Raw genomic sequence first — 15,468 nt, forward strand, 5'->3', positions numbered from 1 at the left:
ATCTAGAAGCAGCAAGTGGCTTAAGTCCTAGGAAGCTTCTAGTATTTGCCAAGAGGATGGAGTTATTTTATAACATAGGTCCTGGTTTTTGATAGGGTTTTTCAGTTTGGTTGCTAAAACAAACTTCTGGTAACACTACGGACTCAATCAGTGTATGTGAAGTCCTCATGGACCGGCCAGTTCAACCTCCCTACCTACCTTCCCTTCATTCACTTAATTGTTAATAATATTACCGTTTATCCATGGATTTTCATGTAATAAAGCTTGCTTTATTTGGAATGTTCACAGTTTTACCATCATCTGATAAAAGTTGTAAGTTTTTGTCTCTTTCGATTTTTTACGAATTAAAGAAGAAAAAAATGGAAATTTTTAATACAAAAAATCGATTTTTTTATAATGCGATGCAAATAACTCTGAAACCAATAAGTATTTAAAAAATGGTATTTAAACAGTTTTAAGGTAATTTCATTTGCTATTACATGCTGTTTTCTCCAACAAAATCGGACAACCCGTTCCAGAGATATGATAAAATCAATGGATCTCCCTTTTCAAAAAAGGCAAATTTTAGAAAACAAAAAAAAAAAAAAAAACAAAAACGCATCAATAGAATTTTAAATTTCGACCATTTTTATAATTAGGCGACTATAGCAAATAAAAAAAAAAAATAGTGGTGATCCAGGGTAATGCAAAACGTTTAATTTTGTAGAGCAGTGTTATTAATTGCGTAAGAGGCTGCTAACAAAGACCTTCGAGAGAAGCACATGAATTTACAATTATTGGTGAACATTTATAAAATTTGAAATGGTTTTTTTTTTTTTTTTTTAAATTACTTTTTGCGTTCTACCGCAGAGATACGAAGAGATCCACTGGGTGAGACCAGGTTGGAAGCCAAGTCGATCAAGATTATGGATAAGCAAGGAGTGGGAAACTTTATCAAATCCTTTACTGAAATCAGTGTATATAACAACGGTGTGAAGATTTTCTCTAAATGCATTAGAAACATGAGCTGTGAATTCAAGTAGGTTGGAAATGGTAGATTTGCCTTTACAGAACTCGTGCTGTGAATCTGTAATCAACGTAGAAATGGAAAATTTTAAGTGATTATTAACAATGGCTTCAAATACTTTTGGGATGGCAGACAATTTTCCAATTCCTCGATAATTTTTTACACATGACCTACTGCCGTTTTTATGAAGGGGTATAAGAAAAGATTCCTTAAGCAGCAGGAAAAACACCATGTTTTAAGGACATATTGAATAAATCAGTTAGGGGCTGATAAAAATGTTCAGCGCATTTTTTAAGAAAACATGTAGGAATTAGGTGAGGACCGTATTTGTAAGATTCCTACAAAGACGTTAAATGTGAAAAAACCTTCTCTGGAGATATTGCTGGAATATTATTTGTGTTAAGTGATTTAAGTTGATACGGGTATTCATTAGACAAAGAAATAAATTCAGCGGAATAGTTGGAATTGAAAAATTGTGGAAAGATATTGGCAATATCTTGATCGTCGCTGGAGAAATCATAACTGTATTTCATACCAGAAAGAAACCCTTTAACCCCACGTTTAGAGTTTTCGAAATCTTAGAAAGCTTTCGGATTGCAAGTTATTTTCTTTTTCATCATACAGAGATAAGTATTGTAACACTTTTTGTTTAATTCAAAATATTTATGACGCAATATAGAGTACTCCAAATAGTCAGAGTGTGAACACGTCTTCTTGTACAGCTTGAAGGAGCGCGATTTTTTATTTTTTAAAGATGTTGGCTCTTTGGTGAAGCATATTTGGACTAGTTCAGTGGAAAAACGTTTACGCTTAGGTACGTGTCTTTCTAGAATAGCGTGAATTATGGTATTGAAGTCAGAAACGTTTTTGTCAATATCTGCACCGTATTTGGGCCAAACTACTGTATATAAACTATGGTTAAGTTTATTTAAATTAGCCTTCGCGAATTCAAATCTGAAACTATAGTCGTAAACAGTGGTAATGCAACTCCGACAACTTTTTTTCAATTCGTAAACTATTTCCAGGGAAGGATGGTAAGCGTCTTCAGGTACAGTAAGAGGTTCACTCCTCCTAAGAGGGAATTTTGATGTATCAACAACAAATACCAAATCAAGTACCCTCCCGGATATGTTTGGAACTATATTTATCTGTCTAAGGCAAAGTTCAGTTATTTCGGCTAAAAAGTCGTTGCTGGACAATTTGGAGGAAACAATACAATATCATGGTCAGATTTGGTCCATGATACATGTGGAAGATTAAAGTCACCCAAGACAATTATAGAATCAATTGGCTTCAATATTGAATTGATAGCTTTCAGCTACGAAATATTATTCATGTACACCGAGGGATCAGAAGATGGAGGGATATAGCAGATGGTAATATAGGTAAAACCTATTCCCATTTGAATTCTAATGCACTTAAATTACGCAGATTCTATAACAGGTATGTTCTAAGTTTTAAGCTTGTAGCTTATCGGGAAGTTACTTAAATTTTAATTACAAAATTCGTCCACAACGGTCGGCCGGCCGGCCTGTCAATTCAAGCTAAATAAAACCGTTTAAAAACATATTAAAAAGAAGAAGACCTAGGACGGAGCCCTGTGGCACTCCGGAACTAGAGTGACCTTCATCTGAATATATGTTGCCGACTTTAACTTTTTGCGTTCTGTCACTTAAGTAACTTTTTAGGGGTTTACAGTCCCTTCATAAAATCCGAAGTAGTTTGGAAGTTTTACACAGAGCAGGCTATGGTTGACAGAATCAAGCGCCTTGAAGAAGTCGAGAAGGCACAAAAGTGTAAGGCACCCGTGGTCAAACTTCTAACGGACATCATCCAGCACTTTGACAAGAGCTATAGAAAAAGAGTGGGCTGTTCTAAAACCGGATTGAAACCTACTCAGCAGATTATGCTCTTCAACGAACGCAGTTATTTGTTGCGCCATTAGTGACTCAAGTACCTTCGACAGCCCGTTCAATATGCTGATAGGTGTCAAGTCAGAAGGCTCGGATGCACCAGGTTTTTTGGCAAGAGGGGTGTAAGGATAAAGTAAACCCTCACATCCGTTATATAACATAAGCTATGTGCGTGCAGCTTTAGTTGCATTTTACAGGCACGGGCAGTTGGCAACGCGCATGTCAAATGCAACTGCGGCCCACATCACTGACAGGAAAATTTAAACAGAATAAATTTGGTACTTAGCTGGACGGACGTGTCCAAGTGCAAAAAGTTGGTATTTTTATTTGATTGCGATTATTCGTGTGAAAACCCCAAAAGGGGATACATTTAAAGTTTTCTGCGAAACGGAGGTTCATCTCGATCGCAGTGTGACCACGTTTCTATTGACGTGCACTTTCGTTTTGAGTACGATTTGGAAAGCCGTGAAAAAAAGCAACTACTTACATATCCAACTGAAGGCAGGTAACCTAACCTAACATTCTAGTAGGTTCCGAATCGTGGCGAAACAAACTGCCACGACATCACCAACTGGGTAAGGTGGATAACGGGGCGCCACTTTGGAGGCGGCGCCATCCAAATAATATCCAGAAGCCAGTTTCAACATTGCACAAAAACCATTGTGGCAGGTAACATAACTAGTGACGCGATATGGACCCCGTGACAAAGGTGGAACTTTTTGTGAAATATGTGGAAAGTAGCGGTGGCAGTGAAAATACATAATTAAATAAAACAAAGTAAAGAAAGCGTTAAATAATAAAAAAACGTCCAAAAACTACAGCTAAATTATACAGAAATAATCAAAAAAAAAAACTTTGAATAACTAAATATATTAAAAACTACAATAAACGGTACAGAAGTAATACAAAATCTTTAGCTTAATAAAATCGACTTAACACTACAACAAATATAAGGCCAAAGTGGAAAAACTTTCATACAACAACGCTATTAATAACGGAATTTAAAACCCACGCCTCTAGCCAACTGTACAACATCGCCATTTTTAAAGTCCACTACCACCACCAGCATTTAACATCACCGTCAGCAGCGACAACAGCGGACACTAGCAGCAGCAGCAGCAGCAATAGCGGAAATAGGCAGCAGCAACGCCAGCAGCGAGGCAGCAGTTGAAGCAGCGATACAAGTATATATGTATATGTATTAATAAATTTTTGCCTACGGTTTTTTCATAACATAAACGTATGTATAGAAAACAGAAAATTTCTTTTATGCGGTGCGTTACAATATATATATATTTTGGATTTTTTTACTAAAACGATAAAGTGGTGCGTTCTAAATTTAACTATTTCAGTTTCCAACAATTTTTAAATTTTCGAAGCATTTTATAAATTCCAACATTTTCGCCAATTTCTTCAAATTTTTCATGTTTTCAAAATTCTAAATTAAAAATTCATCAATCTATTTTACAAATTCACATATCTTCAAGATTCCATTCTTCAAATTTGCAACTCATTTCACAAACCTTCTATCTAAAATTTCAAATTTCGGATTTTCCATTTTTTTTAGACCTTTATTTACTACATGTAAAAGGAAAGTTTTTTATAGATACGCCCATTTTCCAACATAATATTAATTTTCACCATATAAGACTGTTTTAACGTGTAAACTTTGGATTTTTGATATATGCGTTGGTTCCGTTAAAAAGCAATTAACATTTTTTTTGAAATATGCGGTGGTTCCGTTAATAACCAATTAAAATTTTTTTGATACATGCGGTGGTTTCGTTAAAAACCAATTAAAATTTTTTTTGATATAAACGGTGGTCCCGTGAAAAGCAAGTGAGATTTTTTTATATAAAGCGGTGCGTCCGTGAAAATATACGATTTTTTTTGAACAAAGCGTGAATATAAAAGGATTTTTGAACAAGTTTACCACAATTTTGAGATTTTTACCAATTAATACTTACATACTTTGAGCCATTTTTAAATCAATTACTTTTTATAGATTTTTGATACAAGTTTACTGCAGTTTTAATTAATTCTTCCAACAAATTGTTAAATACTTCTTTAGTGACTTACTTACTTACTTAATTGGCGCTTAACCGTCTAAACGGTTATGGCCGTCCAACAAGGCGCGCCAGTCGCTCCTTCAATCCGCCAACCGGCGCCAATTGGTCACACCAAGGGAGTTTAAATCGTTTTCCACCTGGTCCTTCCAACGGAGTGGGGGCCGCCCTCTACCTCTGCTTCCATAGGCGGGTTCCGCATCATCTTTCATTCGCATAACATGGCCTAGCCAGCGCAGCCGCTGCGTTTTAATTCGCTGGACTATGCTGATGTCTGCGTATAGCTCGTACAGCTCATCATTAAATCTTCTTCGGTACTCGCCAACGCCAACGCGTAGAGGTCCATAAATCTTTCGAAGAACTTTTCTCTCGAACACTCCCAAAGCCGCTTCATCTGCTGTTGTCATGGTCCATGCTTCTGCCCCATATAGCAGGACGGGTACGATAAGTGACTTGTAGAGTATGATTTTCGTTCGCCGAGAGAGGACTTTACTTTTCAAGTAGCATTTATTGGCAAGATTTATTCTTCGCTGGATTTCAGTGCTGATGTTGTTGCTAGTGTTGATGCTGGTTCCCAAATAAACGAAGTCTTTTACTATTTCGAAATTATGGCTGCCAACAGTAGCGTGGTTGCCAAGGCGCATATGCGCTGACTCTTTGCTCGATGACAGCAGGTACTACGTTTTGTCCTCATTCACCATCAAACCCATCTTTACCGCTTCTTTTTCCAGCTTGGAGTAAGCAGAACTAACAGCGCGGGTGTTTAGGCCGATGATATCAATGTCATCAGCATATGCCAGTAATTGCACGCCTTTATAGTATATTGTTCCAGTGCGGTTAAGTTCTGCAGCTAGTATAATTTCTCCAGCATCAAATTGAAGAAATCGCACGATAGGGGGTCACCCTGTCTGAAACCTCGTTTAGTTTCGAACGGCTCGGAGAGGTCCTTCCCAATTCTGACTGAGCTGATGGTGTTGCTCAACGTCATTTTGCACAGCCGTATAAGTTTTGCGGGGAAACCAAATTCAGACATAGAGGCATATAGGCAGCTCCTTTTCGTGCTGTCGAAGGCGGCTTTAAAGTCGACGAAGAGATGATGTGTGTCGATTCTCTTTTCACGGGTTTTTTCCAAGATTTGGCGCATTGTGAAAATCTGGTCGATGGTAGATTTACCAGGTCTGAAGCCGCACTGATAAGGTCCAATCAGCCGGTTCACGGTGGGCTTCAATCTTTCGCACAATACACTTGAAAGGACCTTATATGCGATATTAAGAAGGCTGATTCCACGATAGTTGGTGCATTTTGCAGTATCCCCCTTCTTGTGGACTGGGCAAAGAACACTTAGATTCCAACCGTCGGGCATGCTTTCGTCCGCCCATATTTTGCTAAAAAGCTGCTGCATGCGCCTTACCAACTCCTCGCCGCCGAACTTGAATAGCTCCGCAGGCAATCCATCAGCGCCCACGGCCTTGTTGTTTTTCAATCTGGTTATTGCTATTCTAACTTCGTCATAATCGGGCGGGGTGACGTATATTCCATCATCATCGATTGCGGGATCGGGTTCTTCATCTCTGCGTGGTGAATTGCTGCCTCCATTTAGGAGGGCAGAGAAGTGTTCCCTCCATAATCTAAGCACTCTCTGGACATCAGTTACAAGGTCGCCGTTTTCATTCCTACAGGAGTTTGCCCCGGTCTTAAAACCTTCCGTCTGTCGCCGTATTTTTTGGTAGAATTTTCGGGCGTTATTCCTGGTGGCTAGCAGCTCAAGCTCCTCGCACTCACGCCTTTCTGCTTCTGCTTTTTTCTTCCTGAAAAGGCGTCTCGCTTCCCTTTTCAACTCACGATAGCGTTCACACACTCCTCTTGTCGCGCTCGCTTTTAACGTAGCCCTGTAGGCAGCGTCTTTTCTTTCGGTTGCAACGCGGCATTCTTCATCATACCAGTTGTTTTTTCGTGGCCGCCGGTAACCAATTTTTTCCTCGGCGGCAGTACGAAGTGCGTTGGAGATATGCTCCCACTGCTCCTGTATTCCTTCAGGATGAGTTGTGCCCTCAGAGAGCAGGTGTGAGAGTCGAGTTGCGAAATCATTGGCAGTCTGTTGTGATTGAAGCTTTTCGACGTCTAGCTTTCCTTGTGTTTTTTGTTCCTTGTTTTTAGCCGCGTTGAGGCGGGTGCGTATTTTGGCTGCAACGAGATAATGGTCCGAATCGATGTTAGGTCCTCGGATCGTTCGCATATCTAAAACACTGGAGGCATGCCGTCCGTCTATCATAACGTGATCGATCTGATTGCGAGTATTTCGATCAGGAGACAGCCATGTAGCTTCATGTATCTTTTTATGCATGAACCTCGTGCTTGATATAACCATGTTTCGAGCACCGGCAAAGTCAATCAGCCTCAATCCGTTAGGAGAAGTTTCATTGTGTAGGCTGAACTTTCCGACTGTAGGGCCAAAAACACCTTATTTGCCCACCCTGGCGTTTAAGTCGCCAAGCACGACTTTTATATCATGACGGGGGCAGCGCTCGTATGTGCGTTCTAATTGTTCATAAAAAGTGTCTTTCACCTCATCGTCTTTCTTCTCTGTCGGCGCATGGGCGCAGATGAATGATATATTTTGCTTTTATTCGGATAGCGGCGAGACGCTCGTCCACAGGCGTGAACGCCAGCACTTGGCGACAAAGTCTCTCTCCCACCACGAATCCGACGCCGAAACTGCGCTTATTCGCATGGCCACTCCAATATATGTCACAATTTTTTATCTTCTTTCTTCCTTGCTTCGTCCAACGCATTTCTTGGATGGCGGTGATGCCAGATTTTGCTTTGACGAGGACATCAACCAGCCGGGCATCTGCACCAATCCCATTCAGGGAGCGGATGTTCCAGGTGCATGCCCTCAATTCATTGTCCTTCAAACGTTTGCCATGGTCGTCATCAATAGAGAGTGTATTTATCCGAGGCTTGTTGTTATATTTCATTGGAGTATGGTTTTACGTGGCGGGTCCCAAGCCCAGCGCACAACCCGCTCAGCGGGGGTGAAAATATTACTTGGCACGTTTATATAGCGAGCCGCTTGCTCCAAGACAGACGCCCGCTTGCAGCCGCACCTAGAGGTGTACAGACGCTGCCGATGAAATCTCCCCCCGGCTAGCCCTTAAACCGATTATGTCAGAGTGGCCTAACCAGGTTGTCGCCTTCTCGCATTAGCTCACCGCTAAACGGGTGTTTAGCGGCTACCCAGAGGATACTTGGCCGCAAGCGACCGGTAGTAGTGAGCTGCTTGAACCGCATGCAAAAGAATCGCTCTGGCCATTCCCAGGTGAATGGCGGTCAGAAGCTTTCCCCACTTTCGTGGACTTCTACACACGGCCCCACCCTCCACCCTTCTTTAGTGACTATTCACCTGCAAATCAGTTCTCTTATACAAAATTTATTTTTCTTTTTCCTCAACATTTCAGCTTCAAAGAATTCAGATATTCAAATAAGTACTTCATTAATTTCATAGTTTGAACTGAATTATTTTTGCTATTCTGATAACTATATATGTATCTTAGAAGTAGTAAGCAAGTGCAAAAAAATTCAGAATCCGATTCCGATAATTCAGTCTCAAGATACGAAAGTTTAGCTTCATCCTCGACCGAAGAAGTCACAAACCAGGAAAATAGATTTTCTTTGTCAACAGATTTTCCAGGCTTCGAAAATTCTTCTATTAAAAATTCAACTTCTAATTTAGATTCAAATCTGAACGATTCAAATAGTGCAAAACTAACTTCAACTTCTTTTACTTGAAATCAGATCTTAACGATCCAAATAGTACAAACTTGGCCTCACCTTCTGCTAATTCAGCTCCAGATCCTAACGATCAAATCATGGCAACACCTGAGGAAAAGAGAATTTTCAATTTTCATTAACACATGTGCTAATTCTATTAGGGAAAACTACAGTGGTGACCCTCTTGCACTTGACTCTTTTATAGAAAAAATTGCATTACTTGAACAATTCGCTACTGCAGATTTAACTGATATTTTCATACCGTTCTTAAAATCAAAACTTGAGGGTAAAGCCCGTGAAGCAATACCAAGACAAGTAAATTCAGTTGATGAAATTAAAACAGCTCTATGTAATAGGATCAAACCAGACAACTCGAAAGTTGTAGCAGGGAGAATTGCAGCGTTGCACGTTAACGGTAACAATTATACAGATTTTGCCAAAAAAGTTGAAGATTTAGCTGACTCACTTGAGCGGTATCTTATTATTGAAGGGATCACTCAAGCGAAAGCTCACGAAATGGCAGTCGAACAAACTGTTAACGTGTGTCGTTTAAACGCAAAATCCAATTTAACCTCAACGGCATTTACAGATCCGAAAGACGTGGTAGCAAAATTAATTGTAGAACAAAACAACGAAGTAACTGAACGTCAGGTTTTAGCTTTCCGATTACGTGGTAACAACACATTCAGAAATTCACGTGGTAGTTATCGAGGCTTTTACCCAAACCGCGGCTATACTGGTTATAGAAACAATAACTCATTTGCATACAACAGCAACTATAACAGCAATAATCAAAGATATAGGAATTATAATGGAAATAGATACCAGAATAATAACAATAATAATACGCGTTCAAATACAAATCCTAATTCAAACAATAGTAACAATAGAGGTAACAATTCAAGATCGTCCAACGGTAGAGGTAGAAACGCAAACGTTCGCGCTTTAAACGCCAGTGCCCGTTAGGAGCGAACACTGGGGGAGGACGAACTAACCGAGTAAGCGAATTTTCCTCACCAATAGGCATCTATTGTTTAAATCTAAATTATTCAGATTTCCTAGAATTACAACTTAACGAGTCACAAAAATTTTGTTCTTTCCTAGTAGACACTCAAGCCGACATTTCTCTAATAAAAATATCATGTATAAACAGTAACATTTCCTTAAATACAAATGACATTATCAACATTACCGGTGTTACTTCCGATTCAGTTTCCACTTTAGGTAAAATTACCGCAAATTTAAATTTTTCAAACTTTTCTATTACTGGGTAAAGATTTTCTGAAAATTAACAAATGCATTATTAGATATGAAATAAATAGTATTTCCTCTTGGGTAGGTAATGAAAAAGTTGCGATACCAATCCTGCACGGAACAGAAAGCGACAGTTGTATCATTCCTCCCAGATGTGAAATATTCAGACTTTTTGATTTAGGAGATTCACCCGAGCCACTTTTTGTGGACTCGCAGGAAATCGAAAAAGGTGTCTTCACAGCTACGTGCATTGTTAATTCCAGTAACCCAATAACTAAAGTCATTAACACCACCGTATGTGAAAAGAAAAAGTATTCGGACAGAAAAACTTTCAAACTACAATGTTTATACAATTAACAAGACAGAAACAGAAGACAAACGTACGAAAAAACTGATTTCAATTTTAAAAAATCAAATACCTCAACATGCTCATAGTAAATTAATTGACCTTTGCATTGACTATGTTGACATTTTCGCTCTTGGCACGGACAAAATGACTTTATGTAACTTCTACTAGCAAAAATAAAGATTGACAGACAACGAGCCGGTATATGTTAAAAACTCTCGATTGCCCTACTCTCAACGCGAAGAAATAAATCGCCAAGTAAATAAATAGACAACGATTTGATTGATACTCCTTTGATTGTAGTCCCAAAGAAAGATACTAATGGTCAAAAAGCATATCGTGTGTGCGTAAATCTTCGCTCGGTAAACAAAAAACTCATTGCTGATAAATTTCCACTAGCTAGAGTTGACGATATTTTAGACAATACTTTGCTCTATATTTTTCAACATTGGATCTTTTTTCAGGATTTCATCAAATCCCTTTGCATCCTGACTCACGTGACATTACTTCTTTCAGCACCTCGGTCGGCGGATTTAGATGGAAAGTGCTTCCAATCGGTTTAAATATAGCACCAAATTCTCACGAATGATGACAGTAGCTTTTTCGGGTATACCACCCAACGTCGCATTTTTGTACGTCGACGATATTATCGTCATAGGTTGTAGTAAAGCACACCACATTAAAAATCTTTCAAAAGTTTTTGATACTTGTAGGTCTTTCAATCTCAAACTTAACCCAAATAAATGCAACTTTTTACGACCAGAAGTTATATTTTTAGGTCACAAATGTTCAGCCAAAGGTTTGTTGCCAGACGACTCCAAAATAAACGCAATTAAAAAGTATACAAAACCGACTGACAAAGACGCGGTATGACGATTCGTCGCGTTTTCAAACTATTACAGACGGTTTATACCTAATTTTGCGTCTCTGGCAGCGCCTCTAAATCGATTAAGCAGAAAAAGTGTTGAATTCGTATGGGATGTTGAGTGCGAAAGAGCATTTTTATCTTTGAAAGTAGCGTTACTTTCACCAAAATTACTTCAATATCCAGATTTTACTAAACAATTCATTATTACCGTTGATGCTTCCACAACTGGATGTGGAGCTATTTTAAGTCAAGAACAGCAAGGTAGTGATTTACCAATTTGTTTCGCTTCTAAAGCATTTAATAAAGCAGAGCTGAAAAAACCAACTATAGAGTTGGAACTCTCAGCTATTTATTTCGCAATAAAGAAATTTCGACCATATGTGTATGGTACCCATTTCATTGTAAAATCAGACCATAGACCTCTAGTATACTTATTCAACATGAAAGACCCATCTTCAAAACTTTCAAGAATAAGACTGGAACTATCTGAATATAACTTTACTATTGTATACTGATGTACTATCGCGCATCACTATCGATGAGATTAAAGAAGCTAACAAACAAATTTTGGCAGTACAGACAAGGGCAATGGCAAAAAAGGCAAACGACAAAAATTTACATAGAAAACAGACAAAAACTACGAAAAACAACTTACTTTACATGTCTATGACAAATTTTCATTTAATTTTTCAAAAAAAATTCCACGAATACGATCTGAAATTACTTACGATAAAAATAATAAAACAACAAGTTTAAGAATTTTTGCGCATATTAAACATAAGAAGCTCGAGTTACTTAGTTTTGAGCTTGTTAACGAAATAATGACTTTAGAGAAATTACTTTCGAGGCTTGAATCAGAAGCCGGCAAACGCAAAATTAAGCAGATTGAATGGCCTAAAAACGATATTTTGTTCGAACATTATACTATTATAAATTTCAAAAATATTGGAAATAAAATTTTAAAATCATTAGAAATTATACTAATAGATCCAGTGGAGACAGTAACAGATGAAGATACAAAATTAAAACTAATGAAAATTTACCATAATGATCCCATTTATGGTGGCCATTGCGGAATGAAAAGACTTTACGCAAAACTGCGAACAAAATTTTATTGGAAGAACATGACTCGTGATATATCGAAATATATCAAAAATTGTAAAGATTGTCTTTTAAACAAGGTTAAACCTAAAACAAAACAAAAACTTGTTTTAACACCAACTCCTTGTAAACCATTTGATATACTAGTAATTGACACAGTAGGACCCCTACCTGAGTCCAAATATGGTAACAAGTTCGCACTTATCATGATTTGCGACATGACTAAATACCTGGTAACAGTTGCTGTGCCAGACAAATCGGCAAAAACAATCGCTTCAGCAATTTTTGAAGGATTCATTTTAACATACGGCACAATGAATGCCATAAAATCAGATTTAGGTACTGAATTTAAAAATGAATTATTTGAAGAATTAACTAAACTTCTAAATATTGAACATAATTTTTCAACATCATATCATCACGAAACTGTCGGCACGATTGAACGTAATCATAGAGTTTTTAATGAATACTTACGTGCATATTTAAAAAATACTTTTTATGATTGGGATGTTTATTTAAAATATTTTACTTTCCTACACAATACTACGAGTAGCACAGTTTTCGACAATCAAAGAAGTTAAGTATAGAATGCAGAAAATGGCACAAAACCTAATTAATAAAATTAAGTTACAAAGTAAAAATCTGTACCATAAAACGGCACAACCTTTAGTTGTCAAAATCGGAGATAAAGTACTTTTTCAGAAAGAAACACATCATAAACACGAAAATATCTATCAAGGTCCATTTATTATATCTAAAATCAACGAACCTAACGTAACTGTTTTCGATGAAGTTAAAAACAAAGAAAAAGTAGTACATAAAAATCGCCTAAGTAAAGTAAATTAAGATTACTTTAATACGTCGAATAAACCGTAAATTTTATGAAAAAAACTAGCATGTGAACAGCCAATAAGGCAAAAATAAATCCTACAATATTCTATATGGAAAACTATTTTCTACAAAGTACTTATATATTTATATATGCTTTTCTAATATATAGATAAGAAACTGAAGTTTTCATAATTGACTTGTATTATAAACAAAAAAAAAAAAAACCAAAAAAAAAGAAGATAAGTAAATAAGTAAATATTAATGTAATGTTAGTGAGTTAAAAATCTAAAATAGGACTAATCTAACTATATAAAATGAAAAATTGCTTCAAATGAACGAATCGCAAAAAGGAAGGTACACCCTAATTTTCGTTCATTCGAACCAATTTATATAGTATGTATTAAAGAAGAATGTGACAATTGCAATCGGCCGAATTGCCAAATTCTTCTTTTTTTATGATGTAAGGATAAAGTAAACCCTCACATCCGTTATATAACATAAGCTATGTGCGTGGAGCTTTATTTGCATTTGACAGGCGCGGGCAGTTGGAAATGCGCATGTCAAGTGCAACTGCGGCCCACGTCACTGACAGGAAAAATGAAACAGAATAAATTTGGTACTTAGCTGGACGGACGTATCCAAGTGTAAAAAGTTGGTATTTTTATTTGTTTCCGATTATTCATGTGAAAACCCCAAAAGGGGATGCATTTAAAGTTTTCTGCGAAACGGAGGTTCATCTTGATCGCAGTGTGACCACGTTTCTATTGACGTGCACTTTCGTTTTGAGTACCATTTGGAAAGCCGTGAACAAAGCAACTACTTACATATCCAACTGAAGGCAGGTAACCTAACCTAACATTCTAATAGGTTCGGAAGCGTGGCGAAACCAACTGCCACGACATCAACAACTGGGTAAGGTGGATAACGGGGCGACACTTTGGAGGCGGCGCCCTCCAAATAACATCCAGAAGCCAGTTTCAACATTGCACAAAAACCATTGTGGCAGGTAACATAACTAGTGACGCGATAGGGGTAACAATAGATACTTTCCATGCGGTGGGGAAAGTGGATGTTGTGAAGCAATGGTTTACAAAATGCGTAATATAGCTTAAATAATTGGGTAAGATTATTTTTATAAATTTAATTGGGATACCATCGGTACCTATCGCATTCGACTTAATGCTGTAATTCATTTCGAAACATGGGGTTCCCAAACCGCTGCGAACTGAAACTTTCTTATCGGCGAGTAACTAGAAGAGGTATTTACAGATACTGAACTAGTGTATTGGACTGGAGGTGAGCAAGATGAACCAAAAAACGTATTGAATATATTAGGGTAAAGAAATCAGGTAGCCTCGGAACAAGGCCGTACACCCAACCTTTTCAAATTGAACCATAACTTTTTGAGGGATGTGTTTTTCCCGGAGAATTGCGCCACCACCTTCATATAAAATTAACAACTATAATCTAGAACCTGTAAATAATTTTGTTAAGTTGGGAGTCATGATGGATTCCAAACATAGTTTCAATCTTCATATTAATGCTTCATTGAATAAAGGCAAAGGTGTTTTTGCATTTGTTAAACGGTGGTCAAAAGAATTTAACTAAAACACAACATTAGTTAGGTCAATATTAGAATATGGCTCAGTAATTTGGAATCCGCGTTATCAACTCCATGCAGACAGTCTCGAATCAATACAAAAACAATTTTTACTATTTGCTTTAAGAGATATTCAATGGCACTCTTTACCTAATCTTAATTTAAGGGAAATGCTTGGTGTAATATTTATGACAAAACTTTTAGATGGATCAATTTCAAGCCCATTCCTTCAGAACGAAGTGAACTTTTGTGTGCCTTCTCGGACTTCGAGACACTTCAAACCTCTTCTGCTGAAACAATGTGGAACAAATTTCGAGCAAAATTAACCTTTTCGGCGTTCATGCTAAGATTATAACTCTCACTCAAACACATTTGATAGCCCGGACTCCCTTATTCTGTTCTAACCTCTCTATGATGTAAATGAAAACACTGTTATTCTGGAAAAGTGCATACAAGATTTGGTGGAAACTAATACGAGAAGTAGAACGATTAGAAATAGCTCTAGTCGCAACAAATGGTTTAACTCAACGTTAAAGAAGCTAAAAATAAATAAAATTAGAGCATACCAAGCTGCAAGAGTAATGGACGATACCAATTCATGGTTAATTTATAAAAGTGTATGTAAAACATACAAACAAGAGATAATAAAGGCAAAAAATAAATATTTTAAGCTAAAAATCAATAGCGCAACAAATCAAAAAGAAATGTGGAG

The 15,468-nt window shown here is 37.4% G+C and overlaps 1 protein-coding gene across 10 annotated transcripts in view; it reads right to left on the reverse strand.

Annotated features, from left to right (window-relative positions):
- Positions 1 to 15,468, reverse strand: part of CaMKII (Calcium/calmodulin-dependent protein kinase II) — a 3,892,153-nt gene that overhangs the window by 1,220,864 nt on the left and 2,655,821 nt on the right. The window lies entirely within an intron of this gene.

This window comes from Eurosta solidaginis, chromosome X (genome assembly GCF_040869045.1).
Source record: "Eurosta solidaginis isolate ZX-2024a chromosome X, ASM4086904v1, whole genome shotgun sequence".
Classification (NCBI taxonomy): Eukaryota; Metazoa; Arthropoda; class Insecta; order Diptera; family Tephritidae; genus Eurosta; species Eurosta solidaginis.